Genomic DNA, 26,146 nt, shown 5'->3' with positions numbered 1-26,146 from the left:
GACATGTGGAAATGGAAAATGGGGAATTCAAAGATGTTCTCTACATTCCAAATCTAAGCTCCAATCTCCTATCAGATTACCAAATCACTCTCCTTAGAGATGGTCATAAAGTTGAGTTCCTTCCAGATTTAGTAATGTTGCAAAGTCTCAAAGATGATTCATTGGTAGTAATGGGGAAAGTCAATGATGACAAGATGCTTTATTCCTTCTCCCACTTTGTGCCTAAGAGTCCTTCCCAAGCCTTGTTAACTCACTCTACTTCAAATATCAACTTATGGCATGAGCGGTTTGGTCACCTTGACTTTCGCTCTCTTCAGCAACTTTGTTCAAAACATATGGTCAAGGGTCTACCTAATATCAACTTTTCTAAGGGAGAATGTTCATCTTTTTTAGTGGACATGAATCTCAAAGAGAAGTATGATTTAGGGAAGTCTTCTTGAGCTCTATTTGTTCTTCAACTAGTTCACATGGTATTAGCAGGACCCTTTACAGTGACTTCAGTCAGCCAAGGCCGCTATATACTCACATTTGTTGATGACTTTTTGAGATTCACTTGGGTCTTCTTCCTTCATCATAAGAATGAATTGGTTCATAAGCTTCATGATTTCAAGACTCATGCTGAACACAAGTCAAGGAAATCCATCAAAGTACTAAGGGTGGACAATGAGAACCGATATGTAGATAAAAGACTTAAGAACTTTTGCAGAATTGAGGAGATTGATCTTCAGAACTTGTCAGCATTTAGTCTACACAAGATAGATGTTGTAGCAATGAGGATTAGGACTCTCAAGACCATGGAAAGTTGCATGATTAAGGCCAAGTCTCTTGATCCTACACTTGAAGTTGAAGCCATTAGCATTGCTACTCACATACTTAATAGGTCTCCTCATCCAGCCTTAGATGGCAAGACTCCTTTTGAGGCATGGTGCGGTAGAAAACCAGTTGTGAGTCACCTTAGAGTCTTTCATTGTCCAGCATAGGCAAACCTATCTTCTAGGAGTTGCAAGGCACCAGCACCTAGGCCTTGTACCTTCATTGGCTATGAAGTCAATTTGTGAGGGCTTACAAACTGATGGATCCAGAGACACATGAGAATTTTGTGGAGAAGGATGTTCATTTTGAGGAAAGTTCTCCCAGCTTGTCCTCTATTTCTCTCCACACATCATACACAGTGAAAACTGATAGTGACACCAGTGATAGTGCTTCAATAGGTTTAGACATGTGGGTTTCTATCGATAGTTGTAGTGAGAGGTCACATCAATCTAGTCCACATGCTTATATTGCCATAGTGAAAGGTCCATCACAACATGGTACATCTCATCTTCCAGCTCTAGCTTCAGTCAACTTGGGAGATAGACTTGAGGACATACATCTTCTCATTGATGAAGGTGATTCTTCTACAGTTGTTGTGAGCGCTCACTCTAACCCTCATGTCCATTCTCTACATGATCAATCTTCATAGGTTGGCATGATTATGGATCCTTATGAACAGCAATTAGTGGAGGTCTCTTTGTTAGTTGAGGAGACAGATTGTTCAGTGGAACAAGTTCAACAAACATCCTTTCCAGATCTGCATTCATTCTTTTCAGCACAGTTGGAAGGGGTGAACTTCAGCATCAGTACAGGGATACTTGAATAGGTTTTAGGGCTAGCACCATACATCTTTAGGAGTGTACCTTTGTCTTTGTTTCTTCCTAAGGGGAGGAACATCTTTCTGCATTCTTGGACCAGCTTCTTCATCAGAGCAGCTTTCACTTGTTGGCATTCTTCTTTTTTGGGGGGGAGCCTATTATGTCTCTCTTCCTTCTTTCATTCTCTTATGTATATATTGGATGTATGTCATAATGGGGGGGTCTTGATTACTCCATCCATCAATGCATCCTTACTTATCTCTCTTTTTGGGGGAGGGTTTTTCCCATGAGGTTTTCCCTCTTTCCTTGCTTTATGGGAGATTGCATTTTCATTATGTACATGGGTACCTAACATGTCCTAGTAGTCGGGATCCATTCTACATCTTCATCCTAGTTCGTAAGCTTAAGGGCATTCCCCTAAGTTGCACTTAAGGTGGGGTGTTGGTGTAAATAAGTATTTACTTATTACACTTACTTAAGTTTACTTAGGTTTATGCATTAGTTTATTATTTTGCATTATTTTATTATTTTTATTTGTGAGACACTTAGGATTTTGCACAACTTTGTGAATTGTCATGTAGACAACATAGGAGTACACAACTCCATTTTAGTACATGGTGTCTACAACACTGTTTTGTGTGTCACACCCTTGTAGGCTTATCCTCACATCATTGCACATACTTTCATGCTGAATGGAGGATAACCCATATCTAGTGGACATGTGCTTGGTTGTATGACTTATCATGATGCTAATTATGAGGCATTCTAGATGTATCTCAAGAGCCTTTATATACACACACTCCTAGTGTACTTTTACATTGCATAAGTCATGACATATTGAATACATTGTCATTTTGATCATTGGTCTACTGTGTGCTTGTGTTTGAGTTCTTAGTTCCTGGGTAAATTTTGCCCTTAGGAAAATTCTTACACCTATCAATGCCCAATAAAACTAATAGTCTTATAGAGCCACAAGAGGAAATTAAGTCATGTTGCAAACCCTATGAGGAATGTTGGCCCACTACCAACAATCTTGATGTAATTGTGGCTAGTAATAATTCTTAGCAATCAAAACAATTTTTTATCTCTACAAAAATGTCCACGCAATCCTCCACTATACTTCTCCTTGATGAGATCCTCTCTCATAGAAATTCTAAGAATGTACAATTGACATCCTTTGAAATAAATTCCATCTTGTATTATGAAATCCAACCACTTCATCCTATCAAGTGTAACAAGTTATATAAAAGCTTTCCAAGCTTCACCAAAATTAGGATCCTTTAGAGACAAATTCTTGAGTTCTTTGAACCCATCCACCTAAATCTGTATCTTTGCTGGCAAAATTGTCTCCTACTAAGAGCATATAGAACTCTATTAGAATTCCCACTCTTGTGTTTAAAAAAATGTTTAACTTTGCAAAAACTCAACCCATTTCAAATGCCCTTAGTTCAATTTTCCTTGACTTTTCAAATATTGTAAAGCTTGATGATCATTATAATAAACAAAATCCTTAGGAAGAAGATAGTATCTCCACTTCCTCAATGAATGAACTATAGCATAAAATTCGTGATCGTAAACAAAATATTTTCTTTTGGCATCATTCAACTTCTCATTGAAATAAACAATAGGTCTACCTTCTATTGATAAGAAGATTGTTGAAGTATAGAAATGAGGAAGATTGATCCACCTCACAATAGGTGTATCATAGTCATGCCCTAGGCCATGCTTAGGAATAATATATTCAAACTAAGGACTATTTTTCCCACTATGAGGTGCATTTAATCTTGTCAACCCAAGGTTGTATACTTGAAATGGTAAGCACAGTATGTGCACTAGGTCTCTTAATGAGTCACTAAGCTTATGCTGCAGGAAAGTAAAATGCAAGGAAAAGAACTTACCCTATTGCTACAAGAAACTAACACACTTAACTTTATAAATTCTTGAAATAAAATGAAAGGATAACAAATATTCCAACTCAGATCATCCACTATAACTATTCTCAAATATGTTGTAGGAACATTCACAAAGTGCGATGCTATAGAAAAGAACTTACGATTTCTACTTACAAAACTAAGAATGCTTGGAAATAAATCTATTCTATCCTAATCTAATCCAACTTCCAAGTGGGCCTCCTTGGTCAACTTCACTAAACTACTAACACAAGATAGAAGCCAAAAACTAATTCATTAGATTTCAAAAATTCATTACATAACACAGAACTATAAAAACACAACTATAAAATTTAACAGTCTATTCTCATCAACTCTTTCTTCTATCTAGCTAAAAACTAACACACTTGGGTCGATTCCTATATATATAGGAAATCAACACTTATTCAGTAACAAAAAGGTAAATGACCTAGCTTTAAATTTGCAAGAGAGAAAATAGGAGGATAACAATTAAAGGTAGGAAGAAGGAATAAAAGCTTAAGGTGGGAATAATAAAGTCTAAACATTTGCTCACCAAAAAATAAATGTAGAGAAGGTAATAAGTCTTCATAGCTCCCCCTTACTCATTGTTGTGTCTTCTAGAACTATTGCAACTTTCCTCTATCGTGCCTGCTCCTTAGCATTCTCTTCTCCTTGAATGTTGTTGGCACTTAACTTTTGAATTCCTCCAATCATCTTTTAGTCTTCATTAACAAGTTAGTTTCAGTACAAAGACATATTTGCAGATAAACATTTATCAAATTAAATTCAAATAGAAGAACACACATTTTGATAACTATATGAAATACTGCACCCTATATATAATATTAGCAAAAGATGGCATAGTTTCTACCCATAGGTTTATCATAGGTTTGGTAAACATAGGTCCACAAATGTTTTAACAAAGATAAAAAAAATTATCTTAAAACTATCATAAAAATAAAGGCAAATTTTGGTCTCATCGTTTGCCCCCTACTAAACTAATGCTTGTCGTCAAGCATTGCACTTCCTGGTTAATGACCTGAACTCTCCAATCTTTGTCCTTCCTTTTTCTTTTGCTCTTGAAAGTGTACTAAAATCCTCTTGTTCTCTTCCACACTTCCCATCTATGACCTTCCTAAAGCTTGTCGAGTCTATCAGCATTGATGTCATACAAAGGCCACAAGAGTGTTGGAGGCTACATGGTTAGGGGACACCACAACTGTGGTTTGGCCTACTTCCTTAACCCTAGATATTTTGGAACCTTGTGAAGTGTTGCCTCCAAGTTTATGGGACTGTGTGGTTCTGACTTTTTTATGAGATTTAGGTAGTTGGGCCCATCTACTCCTAACACTAATCATAGCTCTCTAGAAAGCAAAGTAGGGAAAATTTTCATAATCAGCATAAACCTTAGCTTTGGTAGCAAAGATCCTGTCTCTTACTTCTAGATTCTTCTTTCCATAAGTCAATGTGAGCTAATTCCTAAGAACTTCATCTGGCTTGCTACTCTCTTCTCTTAAAGGCAAGGGTTCTATCCTTTCCTCATCCCTATAATTATTTAGCTACCTATCATAATTTTCTTCATTGGACATCCAAGACATGAGGGCTCTTAAGTGTATATCCCCTATGTAAAGCAAGGGATTACATTGAGTCTCTGAAGGGATAACAAAATTATGAACATATAATTCAAAAAGTAAATTCTGCTACTAAGGTGGCAAAGTCTAATATAGTCCATAAAATTCTTGTGCTGATTTGAACTTTGCATTAATATTATTAAGAGTTAACATTAATTGAAACAAAAGAAATTGTTCTTTCAAATAGAGAGGATAAACTCTTAGTGGTGGTCTACAAGCAAGGGCCTAGTTAGCTAACTTGAGGGCATGGTCCATTCATTGCTTTTGGCTTCCTAACTGTTCCTTTAAATCTACAATTTCATCACCTTGAAATACTATAATCTTATTCATCTTTTTCTTCTCTTCTTTCTAGAAGACCTCAACAAATAGATACTATCCATACAACTGAAAAAGGAGTTTCTATAGTGTGATAGAACCATCGTCTTCTTCATGATCTCTTTTCCTCTTTCTCTATTCCTACCATAAATGTTCTACAACACTAATAATGCATGTTGATCTATGGGGAACTAGGGTAGTGTTTGGATCAACATATTCAAGAACTATTTCATCCCTACAGCTGGAAGTACCTAGTAGGTCTATTGGGGTATCATCTAGATTTTATTTTCTTTCATCTCTACATTCCTCAATAGGATTTTCATGAATTCTTGTAATCTTAGGATGGGGAGGAGAGTGATCAGAAACAATTTGCTTAGGGGATTCCTTGGTGGATGTTTTAGGCAAAGTGAAATCTTTAGATACTTGCCCTCTCATCCTAGGGCTTTTCCTTACAGGGGTTTCTTCCTGTATCATATCCTTTTTCTTAATTTTCCCTTTGGGTGTCTCTGCTACACGAGTGGTTGTTGCAAGAATTTTCTTTGTTTTCTTTTGTCTTACAATTGTAGGGTTTGGCTCTTCCTTTTCCTAAATAGAGATTTCTTCCTACAGCTTTTGTTTCCTTTTAACTCTACTAGAAGTAGGTTTCAAGGTCTCTTGCATAGGTGAAGGCACATTTTTTTGAACAAGGATAGTTTCTTGCACATTTTCTTGGATCTTTCGGCTTTAGCCTCTTGGGTATTTTGTTCAATGGGCTCACTAGTGGGAGCTACATTTTCCTCACTAGGTTGTTCACTAGGGGCACCTTGGGGTTGTAGAGTTTTGACTTGCACAAATTCATCCCATGTTATGGGAGATACATCCCTAAGTGACCTTTCTATTAATAACTTGATTAAGGCATGATGAGTAACGAAATTATCTTTTCCATTCTGAGTCTCTTCCACACTAATATAGAGCATATTATATAAGAAATTTGAAATATTTACTGCAAGATAATGCCTTACACAACTAAGCAATTTGAAATGATGTGCATGCAAGTATGAGAATCTACCTTCACATGTAAAATACCTGATTATGTGTATGGCTAAGTCATTGTAAGGTGGTGGCAGTGACATTCTCTTGTAACCTTGCTTTATAATGTCCATTTGAGGATCAGGTAGTCTAGTAAATTGAGCTCTTACTAACCTCGCATCATATGTGTTGGGTTAATGTTCTCCAATTGTAAGCAACCCAGGCACTTCAGCAATGCATTCCTCTATTGCAATCACTATTAAACTCCAAACAAAAGCTTCACCCTCATCAAATGTCTTTGTAAATTTTTTGCCTGCCTCCCCATCAAATGTGGTCAAACTCAAGAAATACCCTAGCTATCCGCATGTATTAAACCTTCTTATGGCTTCTATGTCTAAGAGTAATATAGTGTGTTCCACTGGTTCTCTCCTCTGCAACTGTCCACCCATTCTCTTAACACTTCCTCTGTTTACTCTGTTTTCCCCCTTTTGAATTCAAGCTTCAAATTGCTTCATTATTTTATAGACTCAACTTACACTTCTTTGTTTTAACATGCAATTAATGTTATAACAAATTGTTATACATAATAATAAAGCTTTTAATGAAGGTAAATCATGAATATGTGTGAGAATCATCTAAAAATAGGGTTTGAATCACATAAAATTTAAACACAAGTCACATCATAGCTTGACACAGAAAATCATTCAAAAAAAAGGGAGTACAACACCTCACTTGTGTACTTATGGCAATTAACTTTCATTAATGAAAGGAATGCAAAGATTTGGAAAAATCTTTACGGATAAATAGAAATGCCATTGGATATTAGTGACCTTCCCTACCCCTTGCTAAATTTGGACAAGTGTCCACACTTGTTAGACCTAGTACAGGTAAGGGAATAGCATAATGTTACCATCATATAAATTATGTAGTATTAAATATAATTAACCAAATCTATGAACTATAAGTGAATAATAATTTGAAAATGTTATACCTATCATACCTATCAATCTGATTATCACATGTACCAAAAAATAGGTGGTGAAAGTGATATCATCATTGGTAGCATCCATCAGCATCTCGGGGGGTTTATTGAAAACAAGAAAAAATTGATGATGTGGAAAGTGGATGGATGGAAGATAAAGAAATGAGATGAGGTGGATGGGTGAAAGGTAAAGAGATGAGATGGAAAGAAAAAGTGAACATAAAAGTGAACTTTATGTGAACATAAAGTATTTATTATGAACATGCACAAAGAAACTAATGTTGAAGAGTGGTAGTCAGAAGGTTGACACCTTCGGCTGTAGGAAGAGTTGCTTGATTTGTATTTGAATCTGGCTGCTGAAATTGCTACAAGAAGTCCGCTTTTGTTTGGGGCCATTTGTATAATTTCAATCTGTGACCACTAACTAATTGTTTGAAAGGTACTAGATCAATGGTAGTTAGTTGAACAACTCCATTATCAAAGACATGACTAATTTTATATGGTCCCAGCCATCTTGTCTACAACTTTCCTGGCATATCATTAAATATATAATCATATAGTAGTGCCTAGTCACCAACTTGAAATTGTGTACTAATAATATAAGAATCATGCCATTGATTCCTTTGTTTATGTATCAGTTCAGTATGTTCCAAAGTAACTTTGCACATCTCATCCAAAGAGTTAAGATGTAGAAAACATTTTCTTTGTGCTATAGGAAGTTCAATATCCAATGCTAATGTTGTCCTTAGAGTTTTATGTTCAAATTCAATTGGAAGCATTCCTACCTTACCATATAAGAGCTCAAATGGTGTGAATCCTATAGTAGTCTTCGAGGTTGTTTGGTAAGCCCAAATAGCTTCTTGTAATCTTTTGGTCCAATCCCTATGATGCAAATGGATTTTTTTTGTTAAGATGTTCTCCAGCTCATGGTTTGTGACCTCTACTTGTCCATTAGCTTGAGGGTGATAAGGACTAGATTTTTGGTACCTGATGTTATATTGTTTCATTAACTCTAAGATCATATTAGAGGTGAATTATGCACCTTGATTAGTGACTATCTCTTTGGGTACACCATAGTGAGTAAAAAAATCTTCATACAAAAATTTAGCAAATTTTTCATCATGAGCATGCTTCATAGCCTTAACTTCAACCCATTTTGTCAGGTAATCAATGCACACAAGAATATAGGATTTTCCATTAGATGGAGGATCAATTGGACCAATGAAATCTATTTCCCATTTTTCAAATGGTGCTACTACCATCTAAGGATTAAGAGGCATTTCATCTATTCTTATTGGCTGGCCTATTTTTTGACACTTGTTACACTTCCTTGTATAGTTGACTGCATCCTTGTAAAGCGTAGGCCAATAATAACTAGTTGTCAAGATTTTGAAAGTTGTTCTTTTTGCTACAAAGTGTCTTCTGCATGGTTCATTATGACATGCATGTAGAATGTCATATGTCTCATCTTTTCTCACACATCTCCTCGTAACTTGATCAAGTCTAGTGTAAAACAAGAGATTATCTATCCAAGAAAAATGTAAACTTTTCTCCACAAGTAGCTTCTTTTCTTTGTAAGAAAAATGGTTGGTATTTTATTGGCTACAATGTAGTTAGCAACATCTACATACCATGGAATTTGAACAGTAATATGAAACAAATGCTCATCTGAAAATGCATCATCTACCAAAGTACTGTTAGTATCATCATGATGGATTCTCGATAAATAATCAGCTACAACATTGGCTTTTCCAAGCTTATCAACAATAGTTATACCAAATTCTTGCAACAATAGTATCCATCTTGCTAACCTACCAGCTATAGCAAGTTTGTTAATGAGATATTTAATTGTTGCATGACCAATATGAACAAATATGAAATATTCAGTTATGTAATGCCAAAATTTATTGAGTACATAAACTACTACAAATAATTCTTTTTCATTACTGATATAATAGATTGCATTTTCAAGATTTTGGGATTATTGTGCTAGGACTACATCTATGGCATTATCAAAGGCATTTGTATATATGTGTAAAGATAAATTCCAATCAGGGCCTTGTAAAACTAGGACTGTAGTGAGAAGTTTCTTAAGCTACAGGAAGGCTTCACCACATTTAGATGTCCAACTAAATTTAGTTTCTTTTGTGAGTAACTTATACAAGGGACTAGCTATTTTTCTAAAATCTTTTATGAAACGTCTATAATATCTAGCATGACCTAGAAAAGATCTTACATCTTTTGACTTTGTAGGTATGGGCAATGTTTGAATTACCTCTATTGTAATGCCCTGCCAAGGGATCCAAAGAATTAATCTAAAATATCACTAAGTTTGCCAAACAATTTTTTTTTACTTTTTTTAAAAACATGAAAGTAAAACCATTCATAACATTCGCGGAAGTAATAGTAACATCCAACTGAAAGTAAGCATAACATGACATACATAGTAGGTTACATTCTTTAAAGATCCCTTAACATTGAATCACATCTAAATTAACTATTAATGAATTCCATCTAACACTACATCCACATGAAATAACAATGATACATTCAACATTCATAAATTATATTTTCAATTCCTCAATCATCCATTATCCATGTTACAAGGTATGGAAAGGCTTAAAAGAATAAACATCCATGTAAATAAAGTACATCATCATCCAATATTAATCCATGATGCAATATCATAATGAAACCATAAACCATACATGATACATCATCATCATAAAGATATAAACATCCATCATAAAAGATAACCATATACCACAAACATAAATAACTAAGTGCACGGTTCCTCCCAATTTTTAATAGCATCATTAGACCATCGTGGATCCTAGCCATCCCTTCATGCGTAACATTCCAAAGCACCAAAGAGATCATCGGTATTAACATAGTAGGAATGTCACTCCTAAAAATATCCTACTAACATGCAAAGTAAAGCATAGGATACCATCATCTAACATATGCTAATCAACAATGTCAGGATACATACCAATAAATACATCCATCATAAGGTATAGCATCTATCAAAATGATCCAAGAACATAATGAAGATAAATTCCACCCAAGAATACTCTAGCCACAGTGTCTTGGATAGATCTCAAATGATAAGAGTGGAAAACACTACCACCCAACCACGTGAAACCTAAGTGGTCCACTCCCACTGTGCTAAGGAGATAATTTCAAGACCCAAATAGGCTATCAGATCCACACAGCATAAATATCTTTAAGTCCAAGAATCCTAAAAGTATCCTAACTCAAAGGTTCCATCACACAAAACTAACATCTAATTCCTAGAGGCACACAATGACATGTAGGAAACCTACTCTGCAAGCGGGAAAGTGTCATTGCAATTATCATGTATAAGTTACCCTGGTAGTTAGCTAAACTCCACGGATCCATACTGATCTCATGCAGCCACTAGTATCCTCTCATACTGATGAGGCATACTACAGAATGCACGGTCACAACCATGCGTTCTCACTACTCCAATCCTAGCCTGTACAAGCACTCAAGGAATGGGCAAAAACATCAACAATTATCTTTTTAGGTTCATTTAATCCACATTTAGTGTGTAAATGTTATCACTTATTAACCAAACTTACAATGAGTTACCCTGGCAGCCACTTAGGGCCCCAGCCCCCATTGCAAGCCACTTCTCGACACTACAAGTAGATAACCTACCCTAAGCTCATGGAATCATAAATCACAATAGTCCTGTACAAGCGACTGTAAAGAAAATTCAAAAGATAATCCATAAAAGGAATCATCAAATATCCACAATATAAGCATCAAATATAAATAATAAAAATCATCAAATCTCCAAGATAAGAATCATCAAATCTCCATGAGTATTTGAAAAGCATCCATAGAAAATCATGACCACAACAGTTCTCTATTGGAAACTAAAGGCATCACTGATAATCATAAGTATCCATTAGTTCTCAATAACCAAAATATATCTCAAAATCATACTGATCGAAGACTCCAAAATGGTTGAGTCAAACATGTCACAACATGACATCATCAAGAAATAAATAAAAAATTTAGTCCCATCATGGCGACTAGAAATTAATCCAAGGATAACTGATCAATGACTCAAAAATGATTAGCTCAAGTGTCTCATACACCTACATCTCAGCTTCACACATGAAGACTGATGAACAATAACAAACATTTCATAGAGCATATGATCACATTACCATGGTTGGGCTTATAAAGATCGAGACCAAATAAGACCAACATACCATCACATCTCATAACCCCCAAGCCTCTAGTAACAACCTAAGATTGGTCAACACTAGTCAACCCAAAACCAAAAACAAGAAGCATAGAGAATACACGATGCAAACACATGTTTTGGTTTTGCTATATTACATAGTTGAATAATGTGTGGAGTTTCAGTTTCTATTTTCAAGTGTAGGGGTTTCAGTTTCCTATTTTACAAGTATACTTCAAGTGTCTTAAGTTTCATCATTTGACCTAAAATTCAACCCATTTGTTTCTCGATAGCATTATTCTTCCATTATTCAAAATAACTTCCTAAGAATAACTCAAGGATAAATATTCACTAAACTAATCATCACTGACCTTTAATTAAATTCTTCTCTTTGTTTAACTAAGATCCATGATTCATTTGATTAACTTTTTTTAATGTTACTTCAACTTTTAACATAAATCAAGGATCATTATTCGTCTAAATTATAAGAGAGCCAATTACTAGTCTTCGAATAAGAAGATTAAACTTTATTAAAAATGATCAATTAAGTCAATCAATTAACATAGGTACACCATCCATGACCTATTAACATCTAATAGTTTCTAATTTAATATTGCTAAGTCTCACCATTAAAACATCTAAGCTTATTATTCAAGTCATGAGAGTACGACTTATCAACTTTGATGTAAGTACTTCACAACTTTGCTAGAGGAATCTATATTAGCATATCAATTAAAACTCTATTACATAACTTGACTATTAATTAAATCTAATTAACTCTAATTAATTTAATTAATAATTACATATCCAAGGCAACATTCCAATTAATATCAGTTGACTAATAACTAACTATAACTTGTAAGTTAAAAGTCAACTATAACTCAAATCCCCAATATTCATATTAATAGTTTAATAACAGCTTGTTATTATTTAATAGCAAGTTATAGGAAATCTATAATGACCACATAGTCTTTCTTATATGAATACTAATGTTTCCTTAATTAATCCGTATTATCAATATTCATTTAGAACATTATACTATTTTTTATTAATAATTTGCTAGGCCCAACAAACATTAATAAATAACAAACTCATCACAACTATAAATAATCGATCTAGAGAACCCTTACATAAGCTTCATTAGCTAACTCTTAATACCATTAAGGCATATCAATAATTCATAATGTATTAATCATAACAATAATTCAAATCGTGATTATGTTATAACAAGATCAAGATGTAACAACGACCCGTTGTCCAATAACAATAAAATTTGAGTCACTTATCTTAAATCATCTTCATAATATAAAATTACCATCTAAATTATTTAATAATTAAAAGTCAACCATTTTCTAATCCCTTAATATTAATAATTTAATATTTCTTTCTGATTATTAATTGACAAATCGACATTTCATATACAACAGTTATCAACATGGACATTTATAAAGTATCAAATACTAAAATCAATTAATGGATATATTAATACACAATAAATAATTTTAATAACAATTTGAATCATAATCTAACTTATTATTAATAATAACTCATCAATAATTTATAAATTAAAACTGAATAATTAATACAAAATAACATATATCATTTTATATATATATATATATATATATATATATAAACCGACAAACAACAGTTTTAAAATATTAAAACTTTACAATAATAAAATATACTACCAATTGAATCATTATTTCGAGCGATGTGAAACTGCGCAGGCTTTATAAGCCGTGCAGCTGGTCTACCATAGCAGGTACTCTACGTCAGCGTAGGTACACTGCAGATGGTATAGATGATATCAGAGACAAGTGGAGGGTGGCATGTACCCGCGAGGTACCCTGAGCATTCATGCGACTTAAATCACTGTATGAGGATTATGCCATCGACTACAATAAATGAAGGCAGCGCGGTCTGTGAAATTGGCATGGCGTGGCTTATTTTAAACTCGCCCCCACATCGCAGTAGATACAATCGTGTGTGGGGTCGATAATCGACGCCATGGAAAGATGGTGAGTGGGAGATGGGGTGGGCTTAAACCCGCTCCCCCCCCCCCCCCCCCAATTTATTTCATTCTTATTTTATATAACATTTTTACCATAAAACGTTCATCAATGCACGATTCGAATTAATAGATTTCTTCCAATGCGGTTATATACATCTATGTATATATGTATATGTATATATGTGTGTGTGTATATATATATACGTAGTTTATCAATCAACTTTACAGCATTTAAATATATATATATATATATATATGTATATGTATATGTATATATATATATATATATGTATATGTATATATATATATATATATATATATGTATATGTATATATATATATATATATATATATATATATATGTATATGTATATATATATATATATATATATATATATATATGTATATGTATATGTATATATATATATATATATATATATATATATACATATACATATATATATATATATATATATACATGCTTCTGTGCAGACTTGTAACATAAAAGTATATCTATAAACTAGAAAGGGCTTTCTAATTCCTTAAATCTTTGTTCTCTGAGTTTATCCAATAATTCTTCTAATAGGTATGACTATCAATTTGAAATCATTTTCAAGTCTATTTCAATTTGATTCTAAATTGAACCCAAACCCGTTTAGATCTAATTTCTTCCCTAATTGGATCTAGGGTTTTCTAATGTTTTCCTCTCAACCAATAAAATATCTAGATTTCAATTTAATTGTAGATTCAATCATAGAGAAGATTCAGCCACAAATAATAGACATGATAAAGACAGGAAGAGAAATAGTGCAAAGAGAATATGTGAATATCACGAGTGCACTTAGACACTGATGCTAATCTGCCATGCCTCATAAGTTCATAGAAAATCCCTTCCTTCTCCATCATTCGCAATTCCTCCAAGATCCAAGCCAACCAAAACCTCCAAGTGACTAGAAGAGCTAGAAGGACCATAGAAGCATGTAGAAAATATATGAGCATATGAACTTCTCCAATGCATGTAAGCTTTGAAGCTTCCATTTTAAGCTTGTAGCTTGTGGCTTCCATTCAACTTGTCCAAACACACTAGGAGAGCCTCTATTTAAAGGCCTCTAAGATGCATCTAGAGTGTCTCTAGAAACAACTAGAAGATAAGCATGACAACCAAGCATGGGTCTTCTCCAACCTTCTAGATAAGTCTTAAGGTTGTAGACACCATGTGCTCAAATAAATTGCTAACTTCTAAGTGTAGACAACTTATGCATTCTTAGAGTGCAAACTCCAGTGTTGTCTACATGACAACTCCCAAAAATTTTCCAACTCCTATGTGAGAAAATATTAAAAATAATGCACATTAATTAATATAATATTTACTTTACTCTTTTCAATTTTATTTATTTATTTATTAAATCTCATGCACTAACTTTAATATCTCCACTTTTCAATCTTAATATATTTATATTTTAATCACATGAGATCTAGAATCTTTTAATAATTTAAAATATATTTTCCACTTTTAAATTTTATTTTCCAAAACTTAATTGCTAAAATATTTGTTAGCTTTAATAATATTATTATTTAGTCATTTATTTAAAAATGAGCTCCAAATATATTATTATTAAAATAAATATTGTCACATTCCAAATTTAAACTTTTAACTTTTTATTTTCAAATTTATTATTTTATTTAATTAATTTCCCAATTAATTAAATAAAATAAATATTAAAATATCATATTAATTTTCCATTTAATTAAACCATTAATTAAATCTTTTAATTAGGCTTAATTAATAGAAAATACATCAAAGACTCACAAGGTAAATATATGAAAACCCATCATAGCCAAAATACATACAAAACCAAACCAAGGGTTTATATCACGAATTACGTCATCTGACACATTCGAATGGTACTCAACTCAAATTCTTGTCCTAATTTTCCAATTAGAACAAATGGCTTCAAGGGTTGGGATTTTGACTTGAGAATTTATTTCCCCTCTCTTATCATTGAGATAATGTGATAGGGTACGCTCATCCTGGCAATTCAGGGAAGTCGATACCTAGTACCTGCAACCTGCATAAAATCCATGCATGTACAAGCACAATACATACTAAACTAAACAGGCAATGGTAGGAAGTGGTGCATCGTGTAGATCTTGACTAGTAGGTGACTACGACTCCCTTCCTTAACCACATTAGACACACCATACAAAAGCAAACATGCAAAGCAAACATACACACCATACACATTCAAGTATGGGGTAAGTATCCATAAGAAAACACATGATAATAAATCATCTAACTAATCATCATCAATAACTGAAGGAAATTTAATTATCATCATGCATACATGAAATATAAAGTCTAAGTGATGTCATCACATAATAAACTAAATCCATAGCACAATATGTGATAATCTCAAAAGAATGTTGCTAACCAACAACATAAAACTAGCTTCTAAAAGAGCTCAGCAATGATAAAAAAATATGAACTAGGGGCAGGCACTACATCCATCCCCCCTGGAATTAGGCTTACTCCTGAAAGCCTACATGAATGATAAGCTAAGATACTCACTATGCGGGTCCCATTGAACCTTTTCCCATGTAGGGAAACATGATTCCACTGAGGATATTACAACACACTTAGAGCAATATAATTTTGGTTTAATGGTAAACCGAAAACCATATCGATCCAACATCCATTCTTTAACAACTACTAAAATAGATCCCCTAATACATTCTAAACAAGAGCAACTTAATGTGCACAAAAATAATCAAAGGCATACTACCTTAAAACATAGATAAAAGGTACATGTTTTGCAACTAGAATGAGTTTTGAATTTTCAGTTTTGCTTTCATCTAGGTTTAAGTAGAATTTTCAATTATGAAAGCTAAGTGTTGAAGTATGAAAAATATGCAAGTAACAGTTTTAAGTTTTGTTTTCAGTTCACCAAGTTTCAAGTTTTCAGTTTGAAAAAGATACACATGATAGTTCAAAGTTTTCATTTTTGTTCAACTAGTTAACAACTAGTGGCATTCAAATATACCTAGAGCTCCGAATGTTGAAACCTGGCTCTGATACCAAATATAGTGCCCCCCCAAGGGATCCAAAGAATTAAACTAAAATATCACTAAGTTTGCCAAACAATTTATTTTTTTTTTTTAAAAACATGAAAGTAAAACCATTCATAACATTCGCGGAAGCAATAGTAACATCCAACTGAAAGTAAACATAACATAACATACATAATAGGTTACATTCTTTAAATATCCCTTAAGGTTGAATCACATCTAAATTAACTATTAATGAATTCCATCTAACTCTACATCCACATGAAATAACAATGATACATTCAACATTCATAAATTATATTTTCAATTCCTCAATCATCCATTATCCATGTTACAAGGTATGGAAAGGCTTAAAAGAATAAACATCCATGTAAATAAAGTACATCATCATCCAATATTAATCCATGATGCAATATCATAATGAAACCATAAATCATACATGATACATCATCATCATAAAGATATAAACATCCATCATAAAAGATAACCATATACCACAAACATAAATAACTAAGTGCATGATTCTTCCCAACCATTAATAGCATCATTAGACCATCATGAATCCTAGCCATCCCTCCATGCATAACATTCCAAAGCACCAAAGAGATCATCGGTATTAACATAGTAGGAATGTCACTCCTAAAAATATCCTACTAACATGCAAAGTAAAGCATAGGATACCATCATCTAACATATGTTAATCAACAATGTGAGGATACATACCAATAAATACATCCATCATAAGGTATAGCATCTATTAAAATGATCCAAGAACATAATGAAGATAAATACCAACCAAGAATACTCCAGCCATGGTGTCTCTGATAGATCTCAAATGATAAGAGTGGAAAACACTACCACCCGACTGTGTGGAACCTAAGTGGTCCACTCCCACCGTGTTGAGGAGATAATTTCAAGTCCCAAACAAGCTATCAGATCCACGCAGCATAAAATCTTTAAGTCCAGGAATCCTAAAACTATCCTAACTCAAAGTTTCCATCACACAAAACTAACATCTAATTCCCAGAGGCACACAATGACATGTAGGAAACCTACTCTGCAAGCAAGAAAGTGTCATCGCAATTATCACGTACAAGTTACCTTGGCAGTTAGCTAAAATCCATGGGTCCATACTGATCTCATGCGGCCACTAGTATCCTCTCATACTGACGAGGCATACTATGGAATGCATGGTCGCAAGCATGCATTCTCACTACTCCCATCCTAGCCTGTACAAGCACTCAAGGCATGGGCAAAAACATCAACAATTATCTTTTTAGGTTCATTTAATCCCCATTTAGTGTGTAAATGTTATCACTTATTAACCAAACTTAAAATGAGTTACCCTGACAGCCACTTATGGCTCTGGCCCCCATTGCAAGCCACTTCCTAACACTACAAGTAGATAACCTACCCTAAGCTCATGGAATCATAAATCACCACAGTCCTGTACAAGCGACTGTAAAGAAAATCTAAAAGATAATCCATAAAAAGAATCATCAAATATCCACAATATAAGCATCAAATATCCATAACAAAAATCATCAAATCTCCAAGATAAGAATCATCAAATCTCCATGAGCATCTAAAAAGCATCCATAGAAAATCATGACCACAACAGTTTTCTATTGGCAACTGAAGGCATCACTGATAATCATAAGTATCCATTGGTTCTCAATAACCAAAATATATCTCAAAATCATATTGATCGAAGACTCCAAAATGGTTGAGTCAAACATGTCACAACATGACATCATCAAGAAATAAATCAACACTTCAGTCCCATCATGGTGACTAGAAATTAATCCAAGGATAACTGATCGATGACTCAAAAATGATTAGCTCAAGTGTCTCATACACCTACATCTCAACTTCACACATGAAGACTGATGAACAATAACAAACATTTCATAGAGCATACGATCACATTACCATGGTTGGGCTTATAAAGATCGAGACCAAATAAGACCAACATACCATCACATCTCATAACCCATGAGCCTCTGGTAACAACTTAAGACTGATCAACACTAGTCAACCCAAAATCCAAAACAAGAAGCATAGAGAATACACGATGCAAACACATTTTTTGGTTTTTCTATATTACATAGTTGAATAATGTGTGGAGTTTCAGTTTCTATTTTCATGTGTAGGGGTTTCATTTTCTTGTTTCACAAGTATGCTTCAAGTGTCTTAAGTTTCATCATTTGACTTACAAGTCAACCCATTTGTTTCCCGATAGCATTATTCTTCCATTATTCAAAATAACTTCCTAAGAATAACTCAAGGATAAATATTCACTAAATTGATCGTCACTGACCTTTAATTAAATTGTTCTCTTTGTTTAACTAAGATCCATGATTCAATTGATTAACTCTTTTTAATGTTACTTCAACTTTTAACATAAATCAAGGATCATTATTTGTCTAAATTATAAGAGAGCCAATTACTAGTCTTCGAATAAGAAGATTAAACTTTATTAAAAATGATCAATTAAGTCAATCAATTAACGTAGGTACACCATCCATGACCTATTAACATCTAATAGTTTCCAATTCATTATTACTAAGTCTCACCATTAAAACATCTAAGGTTATTATTCAAGTCATGAGAGTACAACTTATCAACTTGGATGTAAATACTTAACAACTTTGCTAGAGGAATTCATATCAACATATCAATTAAAGCTCTATTACATAACTTTATTATTAATTAAATCTAATTAACTCTAATTAATTTAATTAATAATTACATATTCAAGTTAACGTTCAAATTAATATCAGTTGACTAATAACTAACTATAACTTGTATGTTAAAAGTCAACTATAAATCAAATCCCCAATATTCATATTAATAGTTCAATAACGACTTGTTATTATTTAATAGAAAGTTATAGGAAATATATAATGACCACATAGTCTTTCTTATATGAATACTAATGTTTTCTTAATTAATCTGTATTATCAATATTCATTTAGAACATTATACTATTATTTATTAATAATTTGCTAGGCCCAACAAACATTAATAAATAACAAACTCATCACAACTATAAATAATCAATCTAGAGAACCCTTACATAAGCTTCATTAGCTAACTCTTAATACCATTAAGGTATATCAATAATACATAATGTATTAATCATAACAATAATTCAAATCGTGGTTATGTTATAACAAGGTCAAGATGTAAGAATGACCTGTTGTCCAATAACAATAAAATTTGAGTCACTTATCTTAAATCATCTTCATAATATAAAATTACCATCTAAATTATTTAATAACTAAAATTCAGCCATTTTCTAATCCCTTAATATTAATAATTCAATATTTCTTTATGATTATTAATTGACAAATTGACATTTCATATACAACAGTTATCAACATGGACATTTATAAAGTATCAAATACTAAAATCAATTAATGGATATATTAATACCCAATAAATAATTTTAATAACAATTTGAATCATAATCTAACTTATTATTAATAATAACTCATCAATAATTTATAAATTAAAACTGAATAATTAATACAAAATAACATATATATATATATATATATATATATATATATATATATATATATATATATATATATATATATATATATATATATATATATATATATATATATATATATATATATATAAACCGACAAACAACACTTTTAAAATATTAAAACTTTACAATAATAAAATATACTACCAATTGAATCATTATTTTGAGCGATGTGAAACTGCACAGGCTTTATAAGCCGTGCAGCTGGTCTACCATCGCAGGTACTCTACGTCAGTGTAGGTACACTACAGATGGTGTAGATGATGTTAGAGACAAGTGGAGGGTGGCAGGTACCCGTAAGGTACCCTAAGCATTCATGTGACTTAAATCATTGTACGAGGATTATGCCACCAACTACAATAAATGAAGGCCGTGTGGTCTGTGAAATTGGCATTGCGTGGTTTATTTTAAACTCGCCCCCACATCGTAGTAGATACAGTCGTGCATGGGGTCGATAACCGCCGCCATGGAAGGATGGTGAGTGGGAGATGGGGTGGGGTTAAACCCACCCCACCACCCCCCCCCCCCCCCCCCAAATTTATTTAATTCTTATTTTATATAACATTTTTCCCATAAAACGTTCATCAATGTGTGATTCGAATTAATAGATTTCTTCCAATGCGATTATATACATATATGTATAAATGTATATATATACATATATATATATATATGTATATTTATATATATATATATATGTATGTATATATATATATATATATATATATATATATATATATATATGTATGTATATTTATATATATATATATATATATATATATATGTATGTATATTTATATATTTATATATATATATATATGTATATATATGTATGTATATATGTGTATATATATACACAGTTTATCAATCAACTTTACAGCATTTAAATATATATATGTGTATATATATATATATACATGCTTGTGTGCAGACTTGTAACATAAAAGTATATCTATAAAATAGAAAGGGCTTTATAATTCCTTAAATCTTTGTTCTCTGAGTTTATCCAATAATTGTTCTAATAGGTATGACTATCAATCTGAAATCATTTTCAAGTCTATTTCAATTTGATTCTAAATCGAACCCTAACCCATTTAGATCTAATTTCTTCCCTAATTGGATCTAGGGTTTTCTAATGTTTTCCTCTCAACCAATAAAATATCTAGATTCTAATTTGATTGTAGATTCAATCATAGAGAAGATTCAGACACAAATAACAAACATGATGAAGACAGGAAGAGAAATAGTGCAAAGAGAATATGTGAATATCACGAGTGCACCTGGACACTGATGCTAATCTGTCATGCCTCAGAAGTCCATAGAAAATCCCTTCCTTCTCCATCATTCGCAATTCTTCCAAGATCCAAGCCAACCAAAACCTCCAAGTGACTAGAAGAGCTAGAAGGACCATAGAAGCATGTAGAAAATATATGAGCATATGAACTTCTCTAATGCATGTAAGCTTTGAAGCTTCCATTTTAAGCTTGTAGCTTGTAGCTTCCATTCAGCTTGTCCAAACACACTAGGAGAGCCTCTATTTAAAGGCCTCTAAGATGCATCTAGAGTGTCTCCAGAAACAACTAGAAGATAAGCATGATAACCAAGCATGGGTCTTCTCCAACCTTCTAGATAAGTCTTAAGGTTGTAGACACCATGTGCTCTAATAAATTGCTAACTTCTAAGTGTAGACAACTTATGCATTCTTAGAGTGCAAACTCCAGTGTTGTCTACATGACAACTCCCGAAAATTTGCCAACTCCTATGTGAGAAAATATTAAAAATAATGCACATTAATTAATATAATATTTACTTTACTCTTTCCAATTTTATTTATTTATTAAATCTCATGCACTAACTTTAATATCTCCACTTTTCATTCTTAATATATTTATATTTTAATCACATGAGATCTAGAATCTTTTAATAATTTAAAATATATTTTTCAATTTTAAATTTCATTTTCCAAAACTTAATTGCTAAAATATTTGTTAGCTTTAATAATATTATTATTTAGTCATTTATTTAAAAATGAGCTCCAAATATATTATTATTAAAATAAATATTGTCACATTCTAAATTTAAACTTTTAAATTTTTATTTTCAAATTTAATTATTTTATTTAATTAATTTCCCAATTAATTAAATAAAATAAATATTAAAATATCATATTAATTTTTCATTTAATTAAACCATTAATTAATTTTTTTAATTAGGCTTAATTAATAGAAAATACATCCAAGACTCACAAGGTAAAAATATGAAAACCCATCATAACCAAAATACATACAAAACCAAACCAAGGGTTTATATCATGAATTACATCATCCGATGCATTCAAATGGTACTCAACTCAGATTCTTGTCCTAATTTTCCAATTAGAACAAATGGCTTAAAGGGTTGGGATTTGGACTTGAGAATTTATCTCCCCTCTCTTATCATTGAGATAATGTGATAGGGTACGCTCATCCTGGCAATTCAGGGAAGTCGATACCCGATACTTGCAACCTACATAAAATCCATGCATGTACAAGCACAATACATACTAAACTAAATAGGCAATGGCAGGAAGTGGTGCATCCGGTAGATCCCAACTAGCAGGTGACTACGACTCCCTTCCTTAACCACATCAGACACACCATACAAAAGAAAACAAGCAAAGCAAACACACACACCATACACATGCAAGTATGGGGTAATTATCCATAAGAAAACACATATGATAATAAATCATCTAACTAATCATCATCAATAACTAAAGGAAATGTAATTATCATCATGCATACATGAAATATAAAGTCTAAGTGATCTCATCACATAATAAACTAAATTCATAGCACAATATCTGATAATCTCAAAAGAATGATGGTAACCAACAACATAAAACTAGCTTCTAAAAGAGCTTAGCAATGATAATAAAATATGAACTAGGGGCAGGCACTACATCTATCTTAGCTAGATCCACTTGTATTCCTACAACGGATATGAAATGACCAAGTACCAAACTTTCCTGCATGAGCATGAAACACTTTTCACTATTAAGTGCCAATTTATGTTCTTGACATCTGACCAAAACCTTTTTAAGATTCACCATTACTTCTTCAAAAGTGACTCCAAATGTTGTGAAGTCATCCATGTAGATTTTCATAAAATCATGTGATATATCAGTGAAGATGCTAATAATAGCTCGTTGGTGTTGGATACAATTGTTAATTGTGTATTGTCTTTGATGTTACACAAATGTCATATCAACCATCAGACAGAGTCTACCAAGCTCAGATGGTTAGCAAAGCAATTTATAGTGACTACCGAGCGTTCTTGAACATTACATAGAAAGTTAGCTCTTACCGAGCTCACTCAGGCATCAAAGAATTTTTTAGTAGAAAGTTAATGTTAACCGAGCTCCCAAGGTTAACAAAGGGAAAAGTTAATTTCTACCGAACTCACTCGATAAGTGAAGAAAAGTTAGCTTTTACTGAGCTCACTCAGTAAGCGAAGAAAAGTTATCTTTTATCGAGCTCACTCGGTAAGCAAAAAACAGTTAGTTTTTATCGAGCTCACTCAATAAGTGAAGAAAAGTTAGCTTTTACCAAGCTCACTCGGTAAACAAAGGAAGGTCAGTATTTACTGAGTTAACTCAATCTCTGAAGGAAGTTGCAAGATTTACAGTGTTTACCAAGCTCCATTTGGTTAACACTAGGGAAACCATTATGAGCAGTGGTCACCGAGCTGGGTCGGGCAGTGAAGAATTTTATTGTTGTAAAGAATTAAGTTTAATTGCTTTATGCAGCCGACTGATTTATGTTTTTTAGTTGTTGTAACTTGTAATTGAGCTGACTTGACAATCTATAAGGTATATATGAAAGATCAAGTTGTGAATTCAAAAAAAAAAAAAAAAGTGTGTGTGGATGCATAAAAGTACGAATAAGAAAATATATGAGCGAATGTTGAGGAAGGATTAGATATTCCTATGAAGCTGCAAAGTTAAATTCAATCAGTGAGGATCTAGTGAAGCAGAACAGAGATCTGTATTCAGCAAAGATAAGTTGCATATATTTCAGATCACTTCATTGTTGCTTTCTAATCATTGTAACAGTGATTCAAAATCTCTTAACAAAGTTGGTTTGACAGCCATTTTGTAAATCCTCTAACGAGGTGACAATTCAGTTAAATTATTTTAAAGACATCTGACAAGGCCACTTCTAAAAAGGTGATCAAATCCTCTAATAGGGTCACACCTAATAGTGTGTTTTGTAACCTTTAACAGGGTTGGCTCCTAACAGGGCTCACTTCAGAAGAGTGAAATTTTTTAACTAGTTAATTGGTGGTTTTTCCAAAATTGGGTTTCCACGTTAAATTTGGTGTATCTTGTGTTCATGTTATTTCTTTATGCATGCATGTTATCACTTTAAATGCTAAATAAGTTATCAGAATATCTATCAAGTTTCAGATTTATTTATGAGATTTTTAGCAACTATATTTTAAGACATCTAAGGATCTGTGGATTTATTTTTGTAGTAACTGATTCACCCCTCCCCTCTCAGTTACTCCATCTCTATTTTCAACAATTGGTATCAGAGCTTTTGGTGCTTGCAGGATAAGATTTCAAGAATCTAAGACAAAGATCAAGATGTCTTACAAAAAGAAAATCCCAAGACTTAATAGAAATAGCTTTTTAGCATGGCAAGGACTGATGAGACTTCACCTAGCATCCATTGGTGATACAGGACTGAAGTACCTTGATGAAAAATATGTAGAACCAGCTGGTACACTATCTGTCAATGATATTGCGGAAAAGAAGACTCACAACATTATGATGATAGATATAGCATCTGCTCTGAGTTATGAAGAATTTGATGATATCAAGGACTAAAAATCTGCCTTTGAAATGTGGGAAAAGCTGAAAGAGATCTATGGAGGAGATGATAATGTTAGAAAAGCCAAAGCAGAAAGTCTGAGATGACAATTTGATCAAATGAGGATGAGAGAAGATGAAAACATTGCAAAATATGTTGAAAGAGTTAAAGCATGTGTCAGTGCAATCAAAGCTTCTGGAGGAGATATCAGTGAAGAGATAGTTATAAGTAAAGTTCTCAGAACTCTACTCCCCATTTATGCAATCAGAGTTTCTGCAATTCATGAAAGAAGATGTGAAGCAAATCATAAGATAAATCTAGAGGCTATAGTTGGAAGATTGACTGCATTTGAATTGGACAACTTTGATAACTATGTTCCAGCTTCCAAGAACATTGAATCAGCATTTGAAGCCAAAATTTCACTTGAGGAGAAAAGAAAAAAGAAATCTCAGTCAAAAAGTGAAGATGAATCAGACCAAAGTTCAGACAGTGATCTTGAACTAATTGAAGCCCTTTTAGCAAGGAAGTATTCTAAAGGCAGAGGAAAATACAAAGGTAAAGTATCTCTAATCTATTTTTCATGTGAAGAAGTTGGTCATATTGCTGCTAGGTGTTCAAACAAGCAGAATAAAGATGAGAAGAAATATCACAGATGGAATGGCAAGAAAGATTTCAAACCATTCAAGGACAAAGGTAAGAAAACATGTTTTATGGCTAAAGATTCTAATGATTCTAATGATGAGGAAGAAGATGAGATTGTCTATATTGCTATGAAAGATGAATCTGATAATGATGAAGAAATGGCACTCATTTCTCATATGAGCAAAAATGATACATGGATCATAGATAGTGGTTGTTCTCATCACATGACTGGTGACAAAACTAAGTTTGAATACTTTGAAGAGTATGATGGTGGCAGTATAAGATTTGGTAACAATGAACCTTGTTGTATAAAAGGA

General features: G+C 32.8%; 1 protein-coding gene across 1 annotated transcript in view; it reads left to right on the top strand.

Annotated features, from left to right (window-relative positions):
* The window catches only part of LOC149544867 (serine carboxypeptidase-like 46), a 192,392-nt gene that overhangs the window by 69,109 nt on the left and 97,137 nt on the right, over positions 1 to 26,146 (top strand). The gene's annotated exons all lie outside the window — the stretch shown is intronic.

This window comes from Cupressus sempervirens, chromosome 8, assembly GCF_028749045.1.
Source record: "Cupressus sempervirens isolate cs-2001-9-10 chromosome 8, ASM2874904v1, whole genome shotgun sequence".
Taxonomy (NCBI): Eukaryota; Viridiplantae; Streptophyta; class Pinopsida; order Cupressales; family Cupressaceae; genus Cupressus; species Cupressus sempervirens.
The sequence above is the reverse complement of the archived record's forward strand: the minus strand, read 5'-3'. Positions and strand labels throughout refer to the sequence as shown.